Source organism: Equus przewalskii, chromosome X (genome assembly GCF_037783145.1).
Source record: "Equus przewalskii isolate Varuska chromosome X, EquPr2, whole genome shotgun sequence".
In the NCBI taxonomy this organism is placed as follows: Eukaryota; Metazoa; Chordata; class Mammalia; order Perissodactyla; family Equidae; genus Equus; species Equus przewalskii.
The window spans coordinates 114,193,375-114,207,740 of NC_091863.1; positions in this window are offsets into that span (position 1 = coordinate 114,193,375).

Here is a 14,366-nt window from a genome sequence, read left to right on the forward strand (position 1 = left end):
AATATTCATTTGTGGTCATTACAGCTAGCATTTGCACAGCACTTTAGAAAATGCATTTGCACAGCACTTTAGAAGGCAATGGCACACATGCTGCCTTATTGTACTCTCACAATACCTTCTGGGAGATGAATGGTGGATATTATCATAGTCATTGTAAAAGGAGTATACGAAGTCCTGCATTATTTCCATTCCATACTACTTTTATGAATTCAGTTATGGAAGAATCAGTATCATAAGTTGTGATTGAAAACCCGAGATTATAAATATTTAGAATTCTAAATTTTTGACAAATTACACAGATATTGGCATGGAAAGCAATTGGTTAAAGCTGCCTAACACTTTAGCTACACTATTATTGACCCTTCCATGGCACTGATTAATGAAACATGTCATCACACCCACAAAAGAGCCCTAGTGAATATTTTGAGTCATAATTCCGACTGTTGGCAATGTGGGCAATACCCTGCTGTGAGTTGGGAATTACAGCCTCCAAACAGCTGCCATCCTGGGTAATTTTACCAACTCTATTCATCTCATGTTTCTGGAAGTGACTGAATTCCCCCTCCTCCATGACCATATCCTCTCTTCCTCAGCTCCACCTCTTACCAGGCTATGATAAAGCACTTCTTGTCCCTTTTCCTTTCAGGTCTAGAGTTGGTAATGGTTTTCCATTTTTGCTGGTCCCTGGGGCCAACAATGCTAATCCAACAACATTCGTTGTTACTTCCTTTAACCCTGTTCACAACTCTGAACAGTCCTCTGATTAAATTATCTTTGAATTGCAGCTGAGTCTGCCCCATGTGTCTTACTGATACCCTGACTAATGGTATCCAGTCCATTTATTTAAGTTTCTTTTATGCCCCATGGTAAAAATCTGCTTTATTAAATAAAAAATTGTATACTTTACCTTGGATTAAATTTTATGCATTTTGTAATTTTGTTTTAATTCATGAAAATAGTTTTATACTGTTTTTTCTAACTAGTTATACGTTATACATATATTCTTGAATAGATGTAATGACATTGAGAAATGCTCACAATATAATGCGAAGCCAGAATATAAGAGAATTACAAACTATGTAAATATATATAATATACAATACGATCTCAAGGAAAAAATCAACATTTTTTAAAGTAGCTTTTAATAGTTAGATTTCAGGTGATTTTAAAACAGAAATATCAATTATTTAAAAATTGATCATTGAAGACAGATGTAACTCAAATTGTCAGAAAATGTGCAAGGCAGACAATGACCGAACTGTAGAAAATGGTGTGACTAGAACTTCTACTTTCCTGACTACACTCAACCACTAAAGTCTTGACAAGCAAATGGGAGCTGGAGGGGAAAATGCTTTGCCATCCTGCACTTTTTTGTCAGCTCTTCTCTTTGGCCAACTCCAACCAGAAGCCAAAGGTTAAGGCTGCCTGGATCATACAGTCTACTGGCAGAAAGCAGTGCAAAAATGGGTAGAGTATGGGGCAAGAGGATAGGACAAAGGACTAAACAAGAGAAGTCCAAAGATCAATTATTTTAAAGGTGTCAATTCTCTACCAATTTAATTTAGAAATTTAACCCTATCCTAATCAAAGTACCAATGGAACAAATTTGGGGGTGGAGAAGGGAAGAACTTCACAAAACTATTTCTCAAGTTTGTTACTAAGGCAGGGGAATATCCAAGAAAATATTGAGGGAAACAAAAATAAACAGTAATGAGAGGGGAATTTTTCGTACTAGGCAATAAAATATATTATAGAGCAGGCTCATTCTAATGAATAATGGAACATAATAGAAAATTCATGTACATCTCTTCCTTTATTCAATTAATAATAATGAATGTTTATCATTTGCTCGGCAAACGACAAGTGCTGAGTATGCACTTGGGAACAAAAAAGCACAGGCCCTGGTTTCTCGGTGTATTCAGACTTATAAATCAGGAAAAAAATGCAAATTAAAGAAACACTTTGAAACTGACAGAGACTATAGAAAATGATAAATATCAGAAATGGTGTGTCCACAAAACATGTTCTCTTTTGAATTTTTACATACTGGCTTTAGAACAATTCCTCATTGTGCAATTTAACTTTGTTTTAAAACACGCATCTCCTTTGGCCCAGGAAATACTCTTCTGATAATGTATTTGTATTGTCAGGGTTCATTTAAGAAAACAGAACCAGGGGATTAGTTATAAAAGTATTGGGTAACTGAAAAGACAAAAAGACAAATGGGGAAATTAGGCAACCCAGAGATTTGCAACAGCAAGAAGCAGTTACCTACCAACCCAAGGGCCGGATGGACACAGAGCAGAGGTGGCGTTGTTACAACTCAGGCCACTGATGAGAACTGGAGTCACATAGGTAGAGGCTGTGCATCTGGAGCTGGAAACAGAGGAGATGAACCACTACCAGAGAGACCACCTGAAGTAGACAGAAAGAGCAAGAGATGCCCTGAATTCTCCGCTTTCCGCCCTCCACATTCCTCTTATATCACCAGTTAGCGAAACCAAATTTGAAGCCAGTTGGCAAGAGAGACAGGACACTGCAGTTTTCAGGGATTAGCCTCCTCCCCATACCCCCTCTCCCCTCCTTTGCTGTGTGTCATACAGAACAGAGCAGGGGAAGGCTGAGAGAGGGATAGGAGGGCCAACAGAGAAGTGACTAGCAGTGCCCCTTATGGAAGTACTGGAAGAACATTGCTAAATCATAGAATTAGAATTTTTTACCATGTTTTAATAATCAGGATAAAATTAAAATGATGCTACAAATTAATACTTTATTTAAAATGGCTTTAAAAGTATATCTACTAAAAAAGTATATATATTTAATGTTATCTAACAATATTTAGGTTATTTGTTTTAAAAGGAGATATATATGTATATATCTAGTATGTAATATGTATGCATGTGTGCTTGTGTAATCATCATATCGTAATAACAAAGAGCAGTGCAAGGGATGAGGAGATTAGGATGGATAGTCACCAGATTGACACAGGCTATTGCTACACGGTGTTACATGTGACTTTCACTTTTTTTTTTCAATTATTTTATTGAGTTCATAATGGTCTATGACATTGTGTAGTTTCAAGTGTACATTATTATTTATCTGTTTCTGTATAGAATGCATTGTGCTCATCACTCATAGTTTAATTTTTATCCGTTATCATACACATGTACCCCTTTACCCCTTTCACACGCCCCTCAATCCTCTTCCCTTCTGGTAACCACTAGTCTGTTCTCTCTATCCATGTGTTTGCTTGTGTTCCGCATATGAGTAAAATCGCGCAGTGTTTGTCTTTCTTTATCTGACTTATTTCGCTTAATATCATATCCTCAAGGTCCAACCATGCTGTTGCAAATGGGACAATTTTGTCTTTTTATGTTTGAGTAATATTCCATCATATATATATATATATATATATATATATATATATATATATGTATATACACCATATCTTCTTTATCCACTCATCAGTTGAAGTGAAGTGCAATTGGGTTGCTTCTACATCTTGGCTATTGTGACTAATACTGCTATATACATAAGAGTGCATGAATCTTGTTGAATTGTTGATTTCAAGTTCTTTGGATAAATACCCAGTAGTGGGATGGCTGGGTCATAAGGTATTTCTGTTTTTAATTTTTTTGAGAAATCTCCATAATTTTGTAACTTTCATTTTCTTCTGTGTACTTTTATATAGTGTATAAATGATTTTAAAAAGAATATGCATTAACTTTATTATGAAATAAACTAACTCTAGTTTTATCTTATTAGTTTTATCTTACTTATTTGTATGTATATACAATTGTTTATTTGCTCACTTTTTATTGGGCATTTAAGCTCATTCCAACACTTTGCTGATATAAACAATATCCTTTCACAAAGAGAGTTTAAGATTACATGAAGGTTTCCAGGTAAATTTCTGTCTCCAGCATCTTCCTGATTAAAGGAATCCTCATGGAATTTGTGAGCTGTTTTCTTATATGACAACACAATCTCAGACAATAATTCTCAACTATGACCATGTATGTTTGAATCACCTGGGCAGCTTTTGAAAGATACCTTTGCTAGGACACACTACAGATCATTTGAATCAGAATCTCTAGAGACTGAATCTGGAAATCAGTATATTTTAAGAGTTACCTAGATGACTTCAACGTGCAGTTGGGATGAGAACCCCTGCTTCATGTTTGCCACTAAAAAAGAATTCAATGTCTTCTAAACTGCAGGGAAATACTCATGCTGAAAGGACTTTGATTCCCCAAGCATAGATGTCACTAGCCAAATTAAATAGAAGATATTTATTGATGCAATGACAATGACCTGTTCATGAAGCAGAACAGGGATTTGAGGAAATACCTAAACTTATCAGGAAAGGTTAAAGATAAATACTTTAAAATAATTATGGAAGGTCCAAGATGACCCAATCTGTCAGGAAAACCCTGAGTGTTAAGTGTTGATTAAATACTGGTTTAATAAGATCCTCCCTCCTTTTGTTAAAAAAAAAAAAAAGGCCCATGGTTTTTGGTTGAGACAGCTTATCTGAAAAAGCTAACCTGTTTTTCAGGGTTCCCAGAGCTTTATTAGTAATTAACTTATTTGAAGAACTAGTTCCTGGTTAGATTACTTAGCAACCGTATAACTGGTTGCCTTGAATCTTTGAGAAGCAAAAAGGTTTACATTCCTTTAAGAACGTAAAAGTTTTAATTCCTATGAGAACCACTTTATAATATCCAAAGTATCTTAAATTGCTCTAACCTTGTACATCCCCTTTCCAGGATCATTTGATCTAAGCAGACAATATTTGATAGTTATTTGCTTCACAGAAGATCTGAAAGATTTCAGAGTGTGAATGTTTAATCCCATTAATTTAACTTTTATAAAATGATTCTTTTTTATGAAAACATCATAAATATAAAATTAAAATATTTCTTTCTCCCATTGCCTTAGATTCATAGGAAAGAATTCCCATAGCTGAATGTATCTAGCACACTCAGTTTTCAAAGGTGTGCTAATTATCTGTTATCATTTTGAGTACTGTTGGAACTCTGAGGACTTAACTGACACTATTTTTATTCTTACTCTATTATTCTCACAGGTATTAATATCTTGTTTTTCTATACACAGTATCTACTTATATAACAACTGGCCTCACCATACCTATCTAACCTCAGCTCTCTAGTGAACTTCTTTTATGTAATACAAAATAATGGACTTTGAAAGTCCAAAACCCGGGATTGAATTCAGATCCATCTCTGGGATGTGTACATTTAAGTAAGTTATTTAAACCCTGAGCCTCACCTTCCCCATTTCTGAAATGAGGATGATACTAGTATCTGACTCTTGGGTTGTCATGAGCTTTTTAATGAAAATATGTATGTAAAGCATCACCTTGAATATACAAAGTACTCAAAAGTTGTTGAATTTCTTCCTAATCTTTCTACTCAAATATGGCTGGAGAGATTTATCTGGAGACGGTGACATAGCGTAGTGGGGAGAAGTTATCCTCAGACTCATCCTCTGGATGTCCTTTAAATCATCCCCATAAAGAGAGCAGTCTTCCTTAATTCTGAGTTGACTTTGCCATGATTTGGCTCATATTTTTAAGTTACTCTCTACTCTGTTCCTTTATGTATAAGTGACATGTTTTCCTACTTCGATTTTGAACTTTTAAAAAAAATTTTTTTTTTTTTGAGGAAGATTAGCTCTGAGCTAACTGCTGCCAATCCTCTTCTTTTTGCTGAGGAAGACTGGCCCTGAGCTAACATCCATGTCCATCTTCCTCTACTTTATATGCGGGACGCCTACCACAGCATGGCTTTTGCCAAGCGTTGCCATGTCCACACCCAGAATCCGAACCGGCGAACCCTGGGCCGCTGGGAAGCGGAATGTGTGCACTTAACCGCTGCGCCACCGGTCGGCCCCTCAATTTTGAACTTCTTGAGAGGAGAGGCTGTCTTTTCCTCTTTCAAATGCTCCAGATTTGTTGCAATTCTGATAGACACTTGATAAATACATACTGAATACTTACCTCCAATGAAACACACAGAATTATCGGGCTTATAGGGAACTTTAAGATTGGCTTGTAAAATAACTTCCTTTTACAAATTAGAAAATCGAGGCTCAGAGATGCTACAAATGTTGCCCAATGTTACACAGCTAGAAAGTGGCAGAGCTAGGATTTAAACTCAGATTTGATTCCCATGCCAGAGCTTCGTTCGTTACCCAATAATCTTTCTTAACATGATGAATTCAGTTAACTGGAAATTGTAGATTATCATGTAGATTATTATCATACGGAAAACAAATTTTCTCTTGGTAGGATCATTTATCTATATTGGTGGTTTTCCCACATTAACTTGCATTCAAAATCATCTGGAAGGCTTGTTAAAACACAGAACGCAGGGCCCCACCCCCAGAGATTCGGATGTAGTAGATCTAGGTGGGGCTCAAGAGTCTACATTTCTACATTTATAACAAATTCTAAGGTGATGCTGATGCCTCTGGTCCAGAGGTCATATTTTGAGAAAAGCTGAGCTAGAGTTGTTATGAATTCTTTGTGTCTCTTCCTCTTAAAATCAAACTTGATCCAAGAGGGCATTGTGTAATCTGTGCTTCCTACAATGTACAAAGAACATGAGAGTACATGGAACTAGCCTTACCTTGAAAGCATTTTTCTTTTATTCAAAAGAGTTACTGAGCACTTAATATGTAGTACATGGTACTACAGAGGATCTTAAAGTGCCTAAGACTCAGTGCCTGTCCTCAAGACGACCCTGTGACCGCACGCAAGAAGAAAAGTCCACATGTAAGAGGGGCCAGGAATGAGCTGTGATTTAAGATGGGGTTGGATTGAGGAAGCTTCTATACAATTGCAGATGTGCTCCAGAAGTAATTATATTGACCAGCTTCTGTTAATTATCAACACACTTCTAACAACTTTGGGAACATATAAGTAGCTTGTGAAATGCTAAATATTATTTTTAATATAATTCTATGCTGTATTAGAACATCTGGCATTTTTTTCTAATTTATTTTTCATCTGAGCTATTATTAATTACAATGGTGCTTGAGGCCTGAGGAAATAATTAACAATCTTTGTAAGTGGGAAAAGACATTCTGTATTCTGGAATTTCTGCCAATTCATTTGGCAGAAGTGGAACTAATTCCAAACATGGAGAACTCAATGACTAATACATAAAGCAGATTAATGGTTTTAGCCAGGATTCTTTTTGGCTCTCTTTTAGATATTTGTAACTAGGGTCCATCAACCCCTAGGGGCTGTATATACAAGCCTGAAGGGATCCTGACCCTATGAAACTGTATGCAAAAATGTCTAGGCACAAATCTGCATTTTGCTCCTGCTATAGAGGGTTTGTCACTTTTATCAGATTCTCAAAATAGTTAACCACTGTCCTACCAGGATACCAGGAGAGAAACAAGATAATTGTAACCCAAGGACTCTGATTTAACTTTTGTCCTTGTATCCCACCTATCTTCACCATATGTCCTGAGGTGCCTTCTTCCTTGCTATTTTCATGGAAGGGTTTAGAGAAATATTAGGAGAGAGAAACCATCCCCAGAGGGCCACCCAGATCTTTTCCACCATCTGCACCCTTATCTGGGTTAGTTTCTTGTTTATCCCATAGGCTCACTTAATCTCTCTTCGTTTGACTGTCATTTAAGTTTTAGCCTATATAGATAATTAATAACCATAGCAGCCAGCAAACTCCCTGGCAAGTGTAGATGGCTTGCTGTGATTCTGAATGAATATCCCTGGAACAGATATCTATGTAGTTCTCCCTTTCTCATCCCTCCTGTCTAAATCCTACCATCCAGCAAGGCCGAGCTCAAATCCCTCTTCCTTCATGAAGTCTTCCCGAATAACTAGATGCAGAACTCTTCTGTACTATTCCTGATAGCACACTATTCTTTTGGGCTCTATCAGTCATTTTGTAACTCAGTTATATCAGTTTAGCACTATTTTATACAAAGAGAATGAATGGTTCATACGTGCATACAGTGCTCCAGGCACAGTGGCATGAACAGAGCAGGTACTTAAAAAACATTATTGAACAAATGAAGGGAATGGTCTCAGTTTGTCAATAATGTTCTCCATATTTGAGAAGTAAAAATCATGCCATCTTTAACTTGTAACCCTCGTAGTACTTTGTACTTCCTAAGCTCATTGATGCTCCATAAATTCATGAGAGTAACAGTTGGCAAAAAACCTGGGGCGTGGCACAAAGCATGTGTGCTTCTAGGGAGAATGATTGAGTCAGCAACTGGCATTGTCAATTCCCTCTATATCCATTACGATCTAATGGCTTCTACATCATGGATTCAATAAACACTTTTGGTGTATGAGAAACATTTGGATTTTCAGTTTGGCTTCTGGGAGTGGTATGGATGACTTTAATCGCTCAAGAATGTGTTACTGGGGGCCGGCCTGGTGGCGCAGTGGTTAAGTTCACACGTTCCACTTCAGCGGCCCTGGGTTCGCTGGTTCGGATCCTGGGTGTGGACATGGCAATGCTTGGCAAAAGGCATGCTGTGGTAGGCGTCCCACATATAAAGTAGAGGAAGATGAGCACAGATGTTAGCTCAGGGCCAGTCTTCCTCAGCAAAAAGAGGAGGATTGGCAGCAGTTAGCTCAGGGCTAATCTTCCTCAAAAAAAAATGTGTTTCTGGACGTGATGTGTGCTAGATGTTGAAGATGTTTGCTCACTGAAATCTCATTAATTCAGAAGCATGTAGTCATCAGTCACCATTGCAAAAGCAAACTCATACTAAATAACTTAACACTTGAAGTGTGACAAACAGTTTCACCTGCTTTATTTCCGTTGATTGTTTGAAGAGCCCAGTAAGATATGTAAGTGACTTGTTTGAGGTCATTCGGGGACTCCGTGACCTTTCCACTAAACTAGGCTACCCTTCTAATCCATATATCCCTGCCTATTATGCACCAGGCGCAAACGTAAAATTCTTTTCTCCTGAAAATCACCTTTCCTTGGCAGCTGTGTGATATAATTCTACCACTTTAAAACAACAGAGTGAAGATAAAGCACAGACAAAATTACATTTGACAACCTAATGGAGCACCCTTCTTTGTTATTTGAAAATAACATCATTCAAGCATCATCATTCAACAGTCTTCAGTTCTAGCAAGAAAGGGGTATGTTTATTTGCTATTTGCAGGAGAACTGAAACCACAAAATCACATAGTAGAAGGCAACAAGGAATTCCACTTTGATTAGTTCTGTTTCCTACTGGCCCTTGATGGGAAAGGCTTCTCTAAGGTTCCAGTCGATAGTACCTTATGTATCCCCTTTAATTGCTGACCAGCAAAAACTTTCCAACAGTCCAACTTTATTACATTTTTATTTCATTACTTATTGCACATTTACGTATTTTAAGTAGTTCACATTTTACATTGGCTTACAAAAGAGAAGCTTTCTAGTAAGCCCTGGATCATTTAGGGTACCCTTTCTGGACACAGTTTATTTGAGTTTAAGAACTCTCAATGCTAATGGCCTCCTCTGAGGCATATTATTTTCCTAAAGCTTATGGACAAAGGAAAAAGAAACCTTTCATGATTCTATCCTTTTTGTACCTGCTCTTCTTTCTGCCAGGAATGTCTTTCCTTTTCATCTAGTAATGTCTAAATCATCCTCATGACCCATGTGAGACTTCACTTCTTTGATGAAGCTCCTGGATTCCTGCAAGCACAATTATCCTCTTCCCCTTCTGTGTTTCCAGAATAGTTTATTCATTCCTTTATTCTACACATGCTGGATTCCATTGTAACTCAATGTTTACTTCTCTGTTTACCCAACTTGACCATGAGTAACTTGCAGTTACCACCCATTTCTGTCTTCTTTCTATTTCCAAATAGTTTCTATTTCTTTTAGAAAATACTATTTTCTAAAAGACTGAGGGTATAGAGGATACCATCACTCTTTTTCTTACCTGCATCTAGCACTTATTGAGTGCCAATTACCATAAGGAGGACCTTATAGAAGTTGATCTGTGGGGCACGTAATAAAGGCTCATGATATTTGCCCAAGATCGTGCACCTCCATAGTTGAGAAGTCTGGATTTTATATTAAAAATTTTTTTGAAGCAAAATTCACGTAACATAAAATTTACTGTTTTAAAGTAAACATTTCAGTGACATTTAGTTCATTCACAATGTTGTGAAACCGTTGCCTCTACCTAGCTTCAAAATATTTTCATCACCGAGAAAGGAAACTCTGGGGGCCAGCCTGTGGCAGGCACAGCAGTTAGGTTTGCATGTTCCACTTTGATGGCCCAGGGTTCGCCATTTTGGATCCTGGGTGTAGACCTACCCACCGCTTGTTAAGCCGTGCTGTGGCAGGTGTCCCACATATAAACTAGAGGAAGATGGGCATGGATGTTAGCTCAGGGCTAGTCTTAGTGAAAAGAAGAGAATTGGCAGCAGATGTTAGCTCAGGGCTAATCTTCCTCAAAAAGAAAAAAATGAATCTTCGTACCCATCGAGTAGTAACTCCCATTCCCCTCCCCCCACCCTTGGCAACCTCTAATCTATTTTCTGTCTCTATGGACTTGTCTATTCTGGACATTTCATACAAATGGAGTCATACAAGATATGACATTTTGTGTCTGAAAAGCCTGGATCTTATTTCAATTCTTCCTAAATCTAGAGTCCATTCCCTTACCTACTACATTCTCTATTTTACATTATAGGTGCCCACCATATATTTGATGAATGAATAAATGAATGGTTATAGAGAGTACACTGATCAGGGGACTTATTTTCTACTTAACCTAGTTATTTATGATTTGATTTACCTTCATAAAAAATCCCTTTGCTGTTTTTTTTTTCAAGTGTCAGTCTGAGAGACCATAGCTTAGTAGTAGCAGAACAGAATGGAATGTGAGGAGGAGCACGGGTTTGGAGTTACTCTTTCTTCAGGGTCTATGCTACTTCAGATTGGTACCTACAATTGGCTTACTTATTATCACACTTGTAGGCTAAATGCAGAGGAGACCAGGTGATTGGAGTGAAGCTGGACAGCAACACCGTATGTGAATCGATTGTTATCAATTTGGTTGCCAGGCCTAGAGGAGTGGACTCTTGGAGGGATAATGAATGCAGTTTTTCCCCAGTAAACACTTTTCTCCAAGATGTGAGCTATTGCTTGGACAGAACCTGGTTTTGGGGAGCTGGTGTCTATGGGCCATCGAGAAGATTTGCGAAGTGTCTCCTTGCTTGAAGGGACTCTCCTTTGTTAGTAGAGGTGTTAGAGTGTCGATTATTTTTTGGATCCACAATGTGGGAGGCTACTTTTAACACTATAGAAAATCAATCAAATGCATGACATTTAATCTTACTGACTGACTTGTCTAGTTATAACTAAGGAAATTCCAAATAAATAATTCTTACTTTCTCATGTTTTTGTTAAAATGCACGTTAATATTTTATTGCCTACATGCAGCGTGTCTCAGGATGCTTTCTTAGTGATTTCTCTATTTTACTGGAAATTCAATTATACCTCCACTGACATAACAACAGAAAATCAGTACACTTAACTCTTAGACCATCTGCTCTTTAGGGCCCTATTTCAAATCTCGCACTTTTTGTTCTGTTTATGATACTAGGAAGGAAGATTCAGTTTTAATTACATTTATTTTGAGGAAAAAAGGAAATGAAACCTAGGGTTATCAATTTAAATGGTTTTCCACTGTTTATGTATGGATTTGAGGAAAGGGACAATTATCACCACAGTTTGAGGCATGGCTAGTTGTTTATTTAGGAGTATGTGTGCCTCTGTACATATAGAAAGACCATACTTTTACTTAAATTCAAGTTTTTATTTTGAGATAATTGTAGATTCACGTACAATTATAAGAAACAGTACAGAGAAACCCAGTCTATCCTTCACACAGTTTTCTTCCAGTGTCTTGTAAAACTATAGTACGATATCGCAATCAGGATACAGATATTGAGACAGTCAAGATACAGAACAATTCCATCACCACAAAGATCCCTTGTATTATCCATTTATAGCCACACTCGCCTCCCCTCAATCTCCATCCTTAATTTCTAGCAACCACTAATCTGTTCTCTATTTCTATAATTTTGGCATTTCAAGATTGCTATATAAATGCAATCATACAGTATGTAACCTTTTGGAATTGGATTTTTCACTCATCATAATTCTCTGGAGATTCATCCAAGTTGTTGTGCATGGCATTATCTTTTTTAATTGGAAGCCAAATTGGAGATACTTTACAGGCAAAAATGAGATAATTAGAAATATTCAGGCGTCAGCATTGTTGTTTTCCAGAGTTTCTTCATTATAAACCAATTCTTAAAATGGAAAGTTAGCACATTCATTGTGCATATGTGTCAAATCCATGCTTCCAGTCCATTTCTGTATGGCACTTATTCCAGAAACATAGACTCTTCAAGGGCAATGACCATGCTGTGCTTACCCATCGGTATTGATTTTCTGTTGTGGACTGCACTTACCACAAAATCAAGGAAATACAAAAATAATCCGAGCGTTTGAAAAGTGCAAGTTGTGTTTGCTGTCATGGTTGACACTCAAAAAAAGAACCTGTTAAGGGTCACTTATCATGAGTAGTTTTCCACTGAGACTATAAAAATAGATCTAAAGGTCCTAGTATGATATATGAATTAAATAAAACAAGAGATACAAATGTGACTTCTGCTTCCCTACTATTTTTAAGTCAATCAAAAGGTTTTGTTGAGATTTTGTTGATTTAAAAATGTAATGCAGATCTTGCAAATTCACAAGTTATTTTCTGTGTGTTTGCATTGTTTTCTCAACTCTAATAGAGACACCAAGCCTTGATTAGCAATGGAATGAGTTGAAAATTTAAGTTAACTTCCTGGATACTATATAAAAAGAAATACTCCTGTAGCATTCAAATGGCTTTGATATGTTTAAATTCAGCATCCCAGGATGATATCTTCAGGCACATATTGCGTTATAGTGTAGTGTAAAGAATAGGAGGTTTGAGATACAGAAAGACTTGAATTTGAGTCCCATATCTGTAGCTTACTAACTGTCTGACATTGACAAAATGACCCCAAGCCTCAGGTCTACCTATATAATATGAGATATTATTAATACTTATCCTCGTCTAGCATAGTCCCCATTTCTCTGCTCTTCTTTGAAGCTTTTTTCTTGAAGGAGTTGCCTAGAGTTTTTGTCTTCACTTCTTTACCTCCCGTTCTCTCTCAGAACACACCAATAGGCTTCCATATCCTCCATTCTAGTGAGATTTATCTTATCAAGATCATCAATGACCTCAAAGTTCCAGCTTGGCAGCTTTAGCCTGTCTAGAGCACCAAAAGATCCAGATCTACCAAGGGTCTATTTACTTGAGAGACTGCAGTATCTTGGAAAAGCACTCGTCTACTAGAAGGAGAGCTGGGCTTTTCAAGTGTTCTCCAATGTAAGTTTGAGAGAAGAAAGGAGGAGATGAGGGAAAGAGTCTAAGAACATCATAATGCCTATTACTCAGATTGTCCTCAAGCCTACCTGTCAAACACCTGAGCCCTGCAGTTTGAAAAATTAGCATAATATGTGATAAAAATAGTGATATAAAAAAGTATATCACTCAAGTATATGCAGGATTGAAGAGCATAAGCCTGTACTGTTTTGTAGTCTGTCTACATACTAGGGTATAACACCTAAGTGCCAGAGTGCAGCACCTGTAGGGACAATATAGAGCACCTTCCTCATTTGAGGTGACTTTGGAGCACAGAGTATTGCAGATAGAGGAGCACCAAACAGATACAGTTGTCTGAGTCAGAACCAGGCCATTCTCCATTTGGTGTGCAAATAGGACATCACTCCTTTGTGCTTTGTCATCAATTTTGTAGACTCAAGGTAGCTTTGCATTTGTGACATAGTAGCATTACTGTGACCATCTCAGTTATTGGTGAAACTATACCAGCTGGAGCAGGAAAGGACAAGAGAAAATGGCAGTTGCTGTATGGTAGCCAAGAGGAATAATTGACAAGCACACACCAAGGATTTCCCTTGACATTTCCTAGAACGCTTTATAAGGAATTTGAGAAGGAGCAAAGATGACATTGGCTTTCTATTTAAATTGAAATGAAATCTACAGTCCTTCCCCTGCCTTCTCAGAATCTGCATGATCTAACCTGTACTTCCCTCTCCAACCTCAACTCATACAACCTTCTTCTTCCCTCATAATGTTCCATTCACATTGCCCTTCTTTATGTTCCTTGAACACAATAAGCTTGTTTGCACTCGTGGCCTCGAGCTCTCAGTTTATATGCTTGGGATGCTGTACTGGATAGCTCCTTGTCATTCATATCTCCTCGCAAATGT